Below are 15,948 nucleotides of genomic sequence, written 5' to 3' on the forward strand. Positions count from 1 at the left end.
GCAGCACTCTTAAAATTGCAAAGCTTCTGAAGCGTGATCATCGAACAATCAAGCGTTTCATTCAAAATAGTCAACAGGGTCGCAAGAAGCGTGTGGAAAAACCAAGGCGCAAAATAACTGCCCATGAACTGAGAAAAGTCAAGCGTGCAGCTGCCAAGATGCCACTTGCCACCAGTTTGGCCATATTTCAGAGCTGCAACATCACTGGAGTGCCCAAAAGCACAAGGTGTGCAATACTCAGAGACATGGCCAAGGTAAGAAAGGCTGAAAGACGACCACCACTGAACAAGACACACAAGCTGAAACGTCAAGACTGGGCCAAGAAATATCTCAAGACTGATTTTTCTAAGGTTTTATGGACTGATGAAATGAGAGTGAGTCTTGATGGCCAGATGGATGGGCCCGTGGCTGGATTGGTAAAGGGCAGAGAGCTCCAGTCCGACTCAGATGCCAGCAAGGTGGAGGTGGAGTACTGGTTTGGGCTGGTATCATCAAAGATGAGCTTGTGGGGCCTTTTCGGGTTGAGGATGGAGTCAAGCTCAACTCCCAGTCCTACTGCCAGTTTCTGGAAGACACCTTCTTCAAGCAGTGGTACAGGAAGAAGTCTGCATCCTTCAAGAAAAACATGATTTTCATGCAGGACAATGCTCCATCACACGCGTCCAAGTACTCCACAGCGTGGCTGGCAAAGGGTATAAAAGAAGAAAATCTAATGACATGGCCTCCTTGTTCACCTGATCTGAACCCCATTGAGAACCTGTGGTCCATCATCAAATGTGAGATTTACAAGGAGGGAAAACAGTACACCTCTCTGAACAGTGTCTGGGAGGCTGTGGTTGCTGCTGCACGCAATGTTGATGGTGAACAGATCAAAACACTGACAGAATCCATGGATGGCAGGCTTTTGAGTGTCCTTGCAAAGAAAGGTGGCTATATTGGTCACTGATTTGTTTTTGTTTTGTTTTTGAATGTCAGAAATGTATATTTGTGAATGTTGAGATGTTATATTGGTTTCACTGGTAAAAATAAATAATTGAAATGGGTATATATTTGTTTTTTGTTAAGTTGCCTAATAATTATGCACAGTAATAGTCACCTGCACACACAGATATCCCCCTAAAATAGCTAAAACTAAAAACAAACTAAAAACTACTTCCAAAAATATTCAGCTTTGATATTAATGAGTTTTTTGGGTTCATTGAGAACATGGTTGTTGTTCAATAATAAAATTAATCCTCAAAAATACAACTTGCCTAATAATTCTGCACTCCCTGTATTTACAGTTCGAAAACGGAGGCACTTTTTCACATCCAAACTGAAACTAATTTACAGATCCATGCAGTTGTGGCTCCAATACAAAAGCAAATAAACACAAAAGATACAGTAGCAATCTGTGAATGCTTACACAGACATTGGGGCTATATACAGTAGATTATTTTTAACTGCATTACTGCTACATTTACTACATATATAAATAAGAGATTTATAGTGCACAGTTAGAAAAATCATGAGAGCCCCTCTGCCATGACAGTGACCTCATCAGATGTGACCCTACCATGTTTATTACAGATGAGAGAATTGCTAAAAATGCAATTCAGTTTTGATTCATCCGACCAATTCAATTCAGCTTAGTTTTTAGTGTGCTATTTGGTCTGACAATTTATGCATGGCACTCCTTATGTATGGGTCTCCTAGCACTTACATTTTTCCTCTATTTTCTTTTTTTATAAAATTTTCCCTCTACCCTCAAAATTCTCCCAAATTGAATCACTAAAAAAATCTGATTTGAATGCAACTCAAATTTTCTAAATATTTTGGCTGAATCTCATTTGTTTTGCTCATCTCTAGTGTTTATTTACCTAAAGGGAACCTGTCACCTGGATTTTGGCTATAGAGATAAGGACATAGGCTGCTAGATTGCCGCTAGCACATCCGCAATATCCAGTCCCCATAGCTCTGTGTGCTTTTATTGTGGAAAAAAAAATGATTTTATAGATATGTAAATGAACCTTAGATGAGTCCTGTCTCCTCCATGCTTGAAAGATGAGTCCAGCATTCTCTGACTCTGAGCCCAGCCCCGCCCACTGTGAAGGAGCCCAGCACTGCCCCGCATCCTCCGAATCTCCTCCTTGTTACCGACGTCACAAAGCAAGAGCACCGTAATCTCGCTATGCGCAAGCTAGAGCATGTGCAGTTCTTTCCTGAGGCTGATGCCAGCACAGGGAAGGAACACTATGCTGACACTGCGCATGCGTTAGCTCGCGCATCGCGAGATTACAGTGCTCCAGCTCGGGGAGCAAGGAGGAGATTTAGATTATGCAGGGCGGTGCTGAGCTCCTTCACAGTGGGCGTGGCTGGGCTCTGGAAATGTAAGTAGCCTCATTTACATATATATAAAATCGTGTCTTTTTTACACAATAAAAGCACACAGAGCTATGGGGACTGGATATTGCGGATGTGCTAGCGGTGATCTAGCAGCCCATGTCCTTAGCTTTATACCCAAAATCCAGGTTACAAGTTCCCTTCAAATAGCACCAATGTATTCTGCAGCAGACATTGTCTTCACTTTCTGTCCCCAGTAGTTCTCACAAACTAAATTTCCTATTTGGATGCTTTTGGAAAACATGCAAACAGGGAGAACATACAAACTACATGCAGATATTGTTTTTGGTTGGATTTGAACTGACAATGTTAGAGCTGCAAGGCACCAGTGCTAACCACTGAGCCACTGTGCTTCCCTCAGGGCATTTCAGGGCTGTTGTGGTGCTTTTTCAGTGTTTTTAACATTTAGTGTCTGTCTTTTTCTGTGGGTCTGATAAATTATTTAGTCTTTTGATCAATATGTATATGCACAATTGCATTTTTTTCAAACACCATCTTTTTTTTGTTCAATGCTTTGTGCAAACTGGGGATCAATTAGCTCACAGGGATCTCCATCTTCTCGAATAAGATGGTTAGTACCTGAATTAAGCACCACAGATAGGATTTTCTTTTAAAACTGATTGACCTCAGGTAGTTTTATTTTCTTGTTACACAGAAAAAAGCAGCACAGTCTCAAAATAAATTCTAGTCTATCTGGCCACTACTTAAGCAAACAGCTCCATAGCTGTCTAGGGTCCTAAGCCTAATGCTTTGACTATATAGGTTCCTGAATATATTTGATGACAGCTGCATGCTAATAGTACAGTTATAGGAGAAGGGAGTCTGCTGTCAGTGATAGCAGGGCTACTCATAAAGAAGACAGGAATGGATTTTATCCTCTGTGCCTTCGCATTCACTGTCTATACAGATCAGGAAGCGTTAATGTTGCCACTTTCTGCTATGGTCCTAGCTATCATGTGCGTGCTGGGGGTCAGGTATCTGAACAAGCTGCTGGGTCTTAACAGACCCAGATCAGCTCTGCAGTGAGACTTCACAGCATTATAAAGTATCTGTGTGGCTCATTTCCACCTGTAACTGGGGTTCATGTGTCAGCCCCACTTACAGGAGAAATCATAAAAAAATACAATGCCCCACAAAGGTCTTTCACATTCTTATGGAGTACAAAAAGTATAATATAAAAAAAGACAAAATAAAAATAAATAATAAAAATAATGAAAATAAATGGCACGTCACATCACAGCTTCTAACACCATCCCAACAACCATAACCCATGCATCCCCACTACGTGAAATAGGTTAATGAGTCCAATTTGGCTACTAAGCCACGTTTGGGCTACTCTGCTTTTTAACCCTAAAAAATTCTCATACTTTCTCATTCAGGCATGCCAATATTAATAGTACAGAGCCTTGGTAGAAAAACATAATTATTTACAGTCTAATTCCTAAAACCAAGGAAATAACTGATATTTTTGGAATAACTATTGAATGACAAAATATTGTTCAAAATATGATTAGGTTAACCCTTATCTTTTATAAGTGTAAATGATGGGCTTTTTTCAAATACAAAAAAAGTAGTTGGATTGAGAAAGAAAAAAAATCAGCTATTTCAATATTAAAAGAAGGACCTTTCTCATGTCAGCATTTATAACATAATACAGCTGAGAGAAATCTGACAAGGCATTGCAGTAGGCCAATTGCTACAATAAATTATTAGTAATAGGTCTATTCAAGGAAAGCATTCAATGGCCCTTAGAAAAAAAATCCCAACTAATTTTGAAGTATTCAATCTGCACAAGTTTTGTGTTATTATTATTAAATTATGCTGTATATTACATTAATCTGTCACTCAATTGAATTCATTTTTGTTATACATGTCTGAGGAGTGTGAATGAATTCACATCTATACACTTAAATGGAATAATAAAAAATAGGAAAAAATGAACAATTAATTTAAACAATATTCTTGGACATTTACAGCAGTACAAAAATTGTGTTTCTTTTGGTTTTATACAGTGCAATAAGAATCATTTTGTAGTATTATACATATCAAACATTGCACTGTAAACCATAAAAAGTAAGTCATTGTACAAGATACAACAAATGATTAAAATTTCTGTTTAAAACTGATCACAGTGCTGCTCAAAAACTGAAAAAAGCAATGCTTACCACACTTATCTCTTGCCCCACTCTTATATGGATGCTTCCCGCTTCACTTGACCAACGTAACCTGTCACCAGCTGTAGCAGATTATCGCTTCAGCCAGTAATTGTAGGGCCCTGGTAGGTGGGCTTTCAGCCTGACAGCCAATAAGGGGGAGGATATTCAGGCTCTATGCTAGCTCTGAAGCACAGACATCATTCTGAACCCAACCACTAATGTGATAGGACATGTCTACCATGTCTGCCACAGACAGAGCAATAAGACACACAATTGTATTTTGTACGTCCTAATATTTATATTTTTTGTGTGCACATAACCAAGGTGCATAACCAAGCAGCAGCGTATATTTTGATTGCAATGGTTGTCAAATTGCACCTCTTTTCCCCAAAAAACTTCTGCGAAGCTTCTACAGTTTATAGTGCAAAAGTAATTTTATTACCACCATCTGTTCCAGCACATGAAGTAGTGAAATGACGACGTTCATCCCGTAGTCCTGGCGACTGACAAATAATGTGGCATCCGCAAAGGGCCTGAGCAAATGGCAGGTGTCACACATGAGCTGCTAGTGGCTGACATCAAAGTTGCACATGGGAGTACTGCTATCTGCTTACATCATCAAGAAATCGTTGATGGCCTTTCTCTGTTCATATAGTCGGTCCAATGTATGGAGGGTGGAAACGTCGCAGATCAGCCTATGTTGGGGGATGCTGTTCTGCCGCTGCAACTCAAGGAGGGTGTGCTTTGCAGTACACAAGTGGCTAAAGTTCATGCAAACTTTCCTGGCCATTTTTAGGATGTCTTCCAGATGGGTGGAAGACTTCAGGAACCGCTGGACAGCCAGATTGAACACGTGTGCCATGCATGGCACATGGCTCAACCTTCCTTGATGCAGCACCGATACAATGTTCTTCCCATTGTCCGTCACCATAGTTCCGATTTTGAATTGTCGGGGAGAAAGCCAGGATTCGATTTCTTCATGTATCACACGGAGCAATTGCTTCCCTGTGTGACTCCGTTCGCCAAGGCAAGCCAGGTGCAGAACAGCGTGACACCGCCGAGGCCTGCACATTTATGCTGGAGGGGCACTGTGACTTGTCCCTGTAGTGAAGGCAGAGGACATGGTGGGGATGAGGAAGCAGAGGAGGACATTGTCGCAGGACCAACGGCTTGACAACGTGGAGGAGGAAGCTATACAGGAACCACATTCACCTAGTGGGCCCTAAGGGACTTGTATTGTCCCTGACCGTAGTTATAGCTCCACATGTCGGCACTGCCGTGCAATTTGGCAGACACTGACAAGCTCAAGGACTGGCCCACCTTCTGTTCTACATGTGTGTGCAGGGATGGTATTGCCTTTTTCGCAAAGAAATGACAGCTTGGGACTCTCCACCTCGGCTCGGCACAAGCTATCAGTTCTCTGAAAAGTGCAGAGTCCACTACTTGGAAAGGGAGAGACTGAAGCACCAGCAACTTGGTGTCACGGCAAGTGGGGATATAAGGAACACCAAGTAAAGAAACAGCAACAGGTAAACAGACAAGGCCCCAAAGCTAGGCAGGAGGGAATGGTAACCTCCTAACAATCCCTGAGCCTCTCCCTGACTGCTGACAGTGTGAGAAAGTCCTGATGGTGAACGGACTCATACACTGGAACCTAAGCTCTGCTGACACTGAAGCAAATCTTAACTTAGGCTAGTTTCACACTTGCGGCCGTGCACCGCCATGCTGCGCCGGAGCTCCGCCCCCGTCCCCATTATAGTCAATGGGGACAAAGCGGCTGACCGGGGGCACGGCGAAATAGCCGCAGGACGGATCCGACATGGTGAACAGCATGTAGGATCCGTCCTGCCGCAAGTGTGAAAGTACCCTTGGGGAGCGGGAAATGAGACAGCCAGTATTTTCCACTGTGAAGGGACCAGCGTCTCCCTGAGACCTAGAAGCAACACACGCACAAATAGGAGAACAGGCAGGGGCGTAGCTATAGGGGTGCAGAGGTAGCAGTCGCTACCGGGCCCAGGAGCCTGAGACGGCCCAAAGACCCTTGTGCCACATAAGAAGACACCTGTATTATAGAAAGTGAATGCTGTTCAAGTTACACCTCTGGCTGGAGGGAATGGGGTAATGTCAAGAATTTGGACAGGGGGGTGCCGTTTGAATGTTTTCCTTAGGCAGCACGAAGGCAATGTGCTTCCCTGCCCCTGGCCATAAAGCCCTGAAGGAAGGGGGGCCCAAGCTAAACTCTTGCACCAGGGCCCAAGAGCCTTTAGCTACGCTCCTGAGAAACGGAGGACTTAGCCTGAGACGAGCGGGAAGTAGAGGATCCACAAACAACCTGTATAGAACTCCAGAAGGAAAATATCAACCGCAAAGTCAGCAGTAAGAGGCAGACTTAAATAGAGCTAACGAGCAGAACCTGTGGAGAGGGTGGGATCTTGCCCACAACAACAAACAGAAGGGAAACACACAAAGATCTGTCAGATAGACTCACGTGTTGCATAATCTTCTCAGATATCAGATTGTTGGATAATCTTCTCAGATCTCTTACAGGGCAGGCAGTGACACTTGGACAGAAGCACGTTAACCTTCTGCGCCGTCGGATGCGTGCACGTATACTGTTGTCTTCAGTGATCGATTGCTGATGGAATGACTGATGAGGAGTAGGAGCAGGAGCATCTGGACCAGCAGAAGATGGGATTGAAAGACAGCTCCCTTCGGCTGAGGTGGTGGAGCATTTACTGGCTTAAACTGGGTGATTGCCACTGGGTGATGTATCGGTTGCTGCGGCAGGCTGGACAACTACATCGGAGCCACGGTTCTCCCAGGCCACTGTATGGCGACGCTGCATATGTAGGTGATTTTCCCCCAAAAGTCCGCACTGACTGATTGCTACTACCCCTGCCTCCGTGAACCCCTGCACCACTACTTCCCGGGCAGGTAGGCTGCTGCGAAGCAGGTGGTCTACCCCGGGCACGTTTGGCTCCCGACCTCCCACTGCTGACTCCCAGCCATGCTACCACCTTGCTGACTCTGCCGCTGCCTCACGGGCAAGCTGCCACCCTCTTCTTCTGATGATGATGAAGCCCCTTCTGCACCCGCTCCAAAGTGCGATCGGCTTCATCATCATCGATTAGTGTCTGCACATCACTTATGTCCTCCTCAACGGCCTCTGGGTCAGGAGCCTGACCACTCGCAGTACAAGCTCCCGTGCCACTCTCCTCATCACTACTTGTTCAACTAGCGGAGGAAGCTGCGGATGTCTCCTCCAGATCTTGGCTGGGCAGTAGCTGCTGACTGTCCTCTAGTAGCTGTTCCTTGCTTGCTAGTAGCCTACAGCATATACTACTTTTCGCAGTGAGGGAAAAGAAAAGGACAGAGGCAGGTTGAGGACAGGTAAGGGCACAGGGCCTGCTCCTGGGCCATGCCAACTAAGGGTTGTGTCTGACGAACCCACTGACTGTTGGCTGGTGGTGTCTGATGTCACTTGGGATGACGTGGATGACCGAGTTAACCAATCAATAGCCGCTGGGTTGCTGGTCAAGACAGACTCGGTCGATGACACCGGGAGCTCAGGCCTCTCGCTGCGACTACTGCTGCCATGACCCCTTACTCTGCTGCGACCTCTGCTTGCGCCAGAAACATTCATGCCTCTGCCACTCCTCTGTGCATGGCCTTGCACTTCTCTGCCTGACATACTTGTAGCTGAACTAAACAAATGAAACGGAAATTAAAACACCCCTAAAAGCAACAAATATATTTTTCTTTTTATACTAAAATAGGCCACTAAATTATTTCTGAGCAAATAACAGCAAACGTGAATTGAGCAAATAACAGCAAACGTGAATTGAGCATATATTTCTCTTATTGTACTGAAATAGGCCACTAAATTATTTCTGAACAAATACAAGCAAACCTGAGCTGCATATATATTTCTCGTATTGGATTAAAATAGGCCACTAAATGGGGGCGGAGCTAGCGCCTGACTGTGATGGCAGCCTAGTCGTGTGTGCTCCGTACTAGATTCCTCATAGCACCAGCAAACTCATGCTAATTACCGGAGAAATGGTCAAGATAGGACAGCCTAGGTCGGGTGAGTCCTCTAGCTCCAACAGAGCTGCTAATGCGGGAGGAGAAATGAAAAAAATTAATCCGAAAAGCAGCCGCCACTGTTGCGGCACGGGAACCCAAGATGGCGCCGACACCCGCGCCTAAGGCCTGTGAGCGCTCCACTGATCTCTCGGAAGGAGAATTGGATAATGGGGAAACACTCAGCAAGTCGGCTCTCCCGATCACTCGCCGATTCCTGAAACAAACACTCAGCAGGGCCATGGAGCCGATCCTGAGTGAACTCTCAGCGCTTCGCCATGACGTGCTTCATGTGGGCGACAGAGTGGTCTCACTAGAGACGCATCAAACTGCTATTATTGCCCACCAAAATGCTACTGCATCCTCCTTGCAGAAATGCCACACTCATCTTAATGACCTCCAGAATGCATTGGAGGATCAGGAGAATCGAGGACGCAGAAATAACCTTAGGTTCAGAGGGATACCAGAATCAATCCAAGCAATGGAAATCCCAGCCACTGTACAAGCACTGTGCAAATCACTACTGGGCCCAGATCGACAAGCTGATATCATCATTGAACGTGCCCACAGGGCTTTGCGGCCAAAACCCAAACCCTCCGAACCACCCAGAGATATAATATGCCGATTCCTTAACTTCCAGGACAAAGCGGCAATACTGGAGGCCGCCAGGAACCAGGAAAATGTAACATGCGAAGATTCGCCAGTCTCGGTTTTCCAGGACTTAGCACCTTCTACACTTAGAAAACGGAGATCCCTAAAGCCACTGACCGACTGGCTCTGGTCGAACAAGATCTTATACCGGTGGACATTCCCATTCGGACTTACCTTTTCTCACGCAGGACGTCGGCTTTCTATCTCTGCATATGCTGACCTCGCTGGTGTGTTCACTCACCTGCAAATTCCGCCTATGGAGATGGAGAACTGGGAGCTCTATCAAGATATCCTGGATCTTCCAGACCTACCTGTAATCATTCCATTCGAACAGCAACACACTCCAAAATCGCAGAAGGCTAAACGAAGGAACATTCAGTTTACCCCATAGGTTTTTTTTTTTTTTTTTTTTTTATTGAAAATTATAGAACATACAGATAAAGTACATGCTATAGAAACAACACATCTTGTAAAAGATACATATTGGATGACAGGAGATAAACACGAGAAAAGCATTATATTACTTGGATACAAAGGTATAATAAGCTTCGTATTATGAAAGACTTACAGTCCTTTTGAACCTATAGTCAAGTGTGGGTTGGGTTGATTCCCCATTTTAAGTGCATATGAAATAATTATTGATGTAGGCATATTAAGGTATTAGGTAAAATTCCTAAAATTGGACCATACTTTCCAGATAGACCTAAAGGAGCTAAACCTCCGGTTCTCACAAGCCGAGATCTCTTCAAACCTGTATATTTGATCTAATTTCTCCGTCCATTGAGATATGGAGGGTACATCTGATGATAGCCAAAGTTTTGGAATAAGGAGGCGAGCTGCACTAAGCATACAGTGAAAAAGGCGAGTGGGGGTCCCCCCAGAGAGGGAAGGATAAGATCCCAATAGTGCCAATTGAGGTGACACCGAAATCTTCATTTTACAAATTTTATTGGCTATACTAAAGATTTCATTCCACCATTTCTGTATCACAGGGCATGACCACCAAATATGGTAAAATGAACCTCTTTGATCTCCGCACCTCCAGCATTTGTCCGACCCATTCAGGCTATATAGGCAAGTGATGTCTGGAGTCCTATACCAGCGGGTCAAGACTTTATAGCCGTTTTCTTGGGTTCGGACACATCTGGATGATCTGTGTGGTATTAATAGTAGTTGTGAGATCTCTTCTTGGGTAAATGTCACTCCCAAGTCTCTCTCCCAATGGCCTATAAAGGCAGGTTTGACCGTATTTAACGGCGTGATTAATTTTTTGTATAGTCTGGAGATCAGTTTGGTGTGTTTAGAATTGTCCACCAATAGGCTTTCAAACCACGTTAATGGGCGTAGTAGAGCTTCCATAGGAATATTTTTAATAATAAAGGAGCAAAGAAAAGTAAGTAGGTGTGGAAAGGGTTTACAATCTGGAAAAACATGGAGAATCTCCTCATTACTTAATATTGTGCCCTCATCTCCATATAGGGAGAGAATCTGAATTGTAGAATTCTTAACTGAGGAAGGTAGACAATCTCTTAAAATAGGAGAGGCATGTGCCATTATATCTTTTATCTGGAGCAGAGGTGACGGAAGTGGGACTGCATATTGTGAAGATTGAAGCCAATTCCATGCCGACAATGTTGTCTTTACTATAGGATTGAGAGGTCTATTCAGGACAGGAAATTTGACTTGACCCACTAAAAGACCTGAGATGCACGAGCCCATAACCTTCTGTTCCATGAAAACCCACGGCTTGTTCACAGGGCTCTTCAACCATTCCACTACTCTTGACAATAATACAGCTTTCCCATATATTTCAGGATCCGGTAAACCTATCCCTCCTTTAGCCTTAGGTCTGCAGAGAACAGAACGAGCGAGTCGAGCCCTCTTCCCATCCCAGACAAATGAACTGATTTCACGTTTAAGTTTAGTATAATAAGTCTTAGGAATTGGAACAGGTAAGACCTGCTGTAAGTAGGTCAGTCTGGGCAAAACTAGGGAGGTGACAATATTTTTTCTGCCGAACCACGAGAGTGAGGGGTTCTTTAGCAGTGACAGCTGATCTGCTATTGATTTTAATAGGGGGGTGTAATTCATATGAAATAATGAAGTGGGATTTGGACCAATCTTAACTCTAAGATACGTAATATAGGGGGTATCCCTGTTAAAGGGAGAATTATTTTTCAGTATATTTCTGACTGGGGAGGGGAGGTCTATGCTTAATATATGGGACTTGCTCATATTAATCTTAAAATTAGAGTGGAGACTAAATTGTTCCAGAGTTCTATATATCAGAGGCAGGGCTATAGTCGGGTTAGTGTTTATTATCAAGAGATCATCTGCAAATGCAGCTACCTTATGTTCCTGTTGGCCGATTTTAATACCCTCAATCCCTCTCTCTCTCCTAATCGACTGTAATAATGTTTCCATGACTAAGACAAAAATTAGTGGGGAAAGGGGGCATCCCTGTCTGGTGCCGTTACGGATATTGAAGGGCGAGAACAGAGTATCATTAATAATAATGGAGGCTGATGCATGGGTGTATAATGAGAAGATAGCTTTAATATATGGATCTGGAAATTTAAAGGCTTGAAGAACTTCTTCCATATACTCCCAACTAACCCTATCAAATGCTTTTTCCGAGGACTAGAGGACGGCGTAACCTCTTAGCATAATATATAGCATTCAGAACTTTAGCCGTATTGTCTCTGCCCTCCCTACCACGGACAAAACCCACTTTATCTCCTTTGATTAGAGTTGGAAGAAAGTTGGACAGACGAGATGCTAGCATTTTGGCTAAGATTTTTAATCCAGATTTAATAGGGATATAGGGCGATAGTTAGCACATAAGGAGCTATCCTTCCCTTCTTTTGGGATAAGCGTAATATTTGCCCTAGTCATGTCAGGGGTAAGCGGAACACCAATACAGGGAGCAATTGTATATTTTAAGTAGATACGGGCCTAATATGTTTCGAAAGGTACGATAGTATAAAGCAGGGTAGCCATCTGGGCCAGGGCTTTTCCCATGTGGAAGTTGTTTAATTGCTATCAATACTTCCTCTAATGTGAATGGGGCTTGGAGAACTTGGGATTGACTCTCAGATAGAGATGGTAAAGAGAGTGAGTTAAGGAATGCCTTAACTGATTTTTCCGGAGATGGAAGGGAGGGGTTGTTATCCTTTCTTTCAGCGTTATTTATATTGTAAAGTGAGTAATAAAATTTTTGAAACTGACTAGCTATTTCTGGGGTAGAGAAAACCTCACCTATATCTGGGGTTTTAATCTTATGTATATAGTTATGTGACTTTCTCTGTTTCATGCGTTGCATCATGAATTTTGACGCTTTATCTCCATGTGCATAGAATTTAAACTGCGCATGGAGATAATATTTTGCCGAAGAAGTATTAAGGATGTTTTTTTAGCTTAGATCTCGTTTCCGTGAGTTCCTCAAGATGAGCTTGTGACAGGGACCTTTTATGTAGCGTCTCTAAACGTTGGATCTGGGACAATAATGCATCAACTTGTTTTTTCCTCTGTTTTTTAATTCTTGCTCCCAAATTAATAAATTGGCCCCTCATATATGCCTTATGGGCATCCCACAAAATATGTGGAGAAGTTTCGGGGAGGGAGTTGAGAGAGAAGAACTCTTCTAATAATGGCTGAATAATTTTTATCTTCAGTCGTAATAAGCTGTTCATTCAGCCGCCACCTAAATGCTCGTGGTGCTAATGATGGAGCCAAGATATTTAGGAATATGGGTGCATGGTCTGAGAGGAACATGTTACCAATGTATGCCCGATTACACAGTCCTAGATGCTCTTTAGATATCAATAGGTAGTCTAATCTGTGGTATGAATGGTGGGGTGAAGAAAAGAAAGTGTAGTCCCGTTCGGAGGGGTTAAACAGACGGCAAACATCCAACAAGGCGCTTTGCTGCATTTTTCTTTTAAGATGTTTGAGGGCCTTAAAAGAGATTGCAGACTTCTTGGAGGTCGAGTCTAATAATGGCTCTATTGCAATATTTAAATCCCCTCCAAACAGTACCACGCCCTCCAATAAGACTCCAAAAGGGAAAGAACCCCCACCAACCAAGATACCTGATTGGTATTAGGAGCGTAAATATTAGCAAACGTATAATGTTGATTAGCAATGGTTCCCTTTAAAAAGATGTATCTACCCTCTACATCCTGGATGTGTGAGATATAGGAAAAGGGGAGGCCTCTTCGGAACCCGACGCTCACGCCTCTAGATGCTGCTGAATTGGAGCCACAATGATACCATTGTGGGAATAGAGACCTGGAAAGGTTAGGATATTTGTTGAATTTAAAATGTGTCTCCTGGAGCATCAGTACTGAGAAATTTTCCTTCTTCATTTGTGAGAATATTTGGCTACGTTTAGCAGGGGCGTGGAACCCTTTAACATTTAACGAAGCTACACATAGGTCAGCCATCGTTCAAGAAGATGTCTGACCGATGCAAGCTCTGAAAAATCTCATGTGGGTGCAAAATGAGTGTACTTAGCCTTTCTTGGCGGAGCATCTGGGCTCCAAAGACGCACCCCCTCTTTACGGGGAAGTATCCTAGGCAATTGAAGAAACCTGTCATCATAACAAAAAAACAAAAGCAAACTTGAGAACATAGATAACATACGGTTGTCATCAGTTTGAAAATTAGAGCTGTTACACTCAGATTAAGGGGTAGGGGGGGAATAGTACACAACATATTGTGACCAAGTATGTCACCCTCATATGGGCCTATAGGTAGGAACCTTAATTGGTACAAAATAGGTGGAGAAACAAAACGTTATTCAGATAGGACATAGAACATATATGAGATTGAAGACATAGAGTTCTATTTAAAATACTTAATGAATTCCTGGACTGAAAGTCCATTATATACGATGTAGCTGGAACCTGATGCGAAAATAAGGAAATCTTCAATCTTCATCAAGAGGAAGGCGTCTTGGCGTGGAAGAATTACGTCCTCTTCTTGATCTTTGAGGTTTAGCCGGACGAGGAGTCTCCCAAGGAACAGCTGTTGGGAGGTTGGTTGATGAAATATTTCCTTGGATAACGTCCCAGTTTTCAATGTGCAGGTGGTCAATTTGCAGGATGTCAAAGACTTTATTCAGGTCTTGAAATGAGGATATAGAAAATCTCTGACCGTTGAATAGTAAGGATAAACCAAAAGGAAAAAGCCATTTATACATCACTTTGTTGTTGCGTAACCATTCAGTTAGTGGTTTTAGGGCCCTTCTTTTCTTTAAGGTGGTTTGTGCTAAGTCCTGGTATATAGAGATAGGACAATCATCCACATTCACTTGTGGGGCATTCCTAGCTTTGTTCAGAATAGCGTCCTTAACAGGGTAATGGAGGAATTTACAGATCACATCTCTTGGTGGTTCTGTAGCTTGAGGCTTGGGGCGCAGCGCCCTGTGTGCTCTCTCTATATTGATCTCATGAGAGGAATCTGGGCCTAGCAGCTGCAAATATTCATCACTGTTTCCTGTATGTCTTCTGCCCCCACAGATTCTGGTATGCCTCTAAATCGCAAATTATTGCGTCTTCCCCTGTTCTCCTGATCTTCCAGGAGTGTATATAGGGAATTTAGGTGCCTTTGGTGAAGGGACAAAGCGGAGGAAGTTTCTGTTTGATGCGATATTATCGCCAGCTGTGTGCTTCTAACACTTTTACTCTCCTCCCAATATGTCGCATGTCCTCCTTAATGGAAGTAAGATCCGTTTTAAGAGGGTCTAGCGCTTCACATAGGGCCTCCTTCAAGAACGATCTTGATATAGGCAGGGTATCGACTCCAGGGGAGACTTCCCTTACCTTCTCAGAGGCAGCAGCAGCTTTCACACTGTTCCCCGCCGCTCTCGGCGTTCCGGGCGCCATCTTGGATTCTTTGGCCACATGTATCTGTGCGGCTTTCTTTAGGAATTTATCCATAGATTCATTAGGGATCGCTTCTTTAGCTTGCCCCTGTGTGTCCACGGGTCTTTGGCCACCTATCTTGACCATTCTGGCACCATAAAGCTGGATTGATAAGGCTGTGAGGGTTTCTTATACAGCAGAGCTGCACTTCAGGCTGCCATCTAGCTCCGGTGCAAGCTCCGCCCCCACCCCATAGGGTTTGAATCGGAATTGTCCTTTGCCACCATGCATGTCATGACGTTATTAGAGCTGGCTTACCTCTAAACTCACTTCCTCAGTCCTACTCCTTCCCTCTCATTTCTTACCTCAGACCCTATCCTTTCTTTCAAGCTCATTCCTCTGTTTGTTCCTTATATAAGCCTATCAGGCTCGCTCTTCTATGGTCTATCTGACCCCTCTCCTTTTTATGACAGCCTCTCCTCAGAGGCCTATGCTGGTGCTGTGGGGGATCGTAACTGGGTTGATTAACCATTTCCCCCCTTAAGACCCTCATTATACTCAATGTTTTGACCCTCTTTGGTGGGTCCACTTTGTTATATGTTCACACTAGTGTTTTATACGCTACTGTTTTTGTTATGTTCAAGGTACGGGGTTCCTCTGTCATCCAATCCGCTCAGCCTGAAAGACCAGAATCCACATGGACGAGGTGTGTCTCCGTGGGAGGGGGACTCGTCCCAGCTAAGTAATCATACTTTTTGTAGACGACATGGCTGACCTATCTTTTGTGTCTTACAATGTGAGAGGCTTCA

The sequence above is a fragment of the Bufo bufo genome, chromosome 1 (assembly GCF_905171765.1).
Source record: "Bufo bufo chromosome 1, aBufBuf1.1, whole genome shotgun sequence".
Classification (NCBI taxonomy): Eukaryota; Metazoa; Chordata; class Amphibia; order Anura; family Bufonidae; genus Bufo; species Bufo bufo.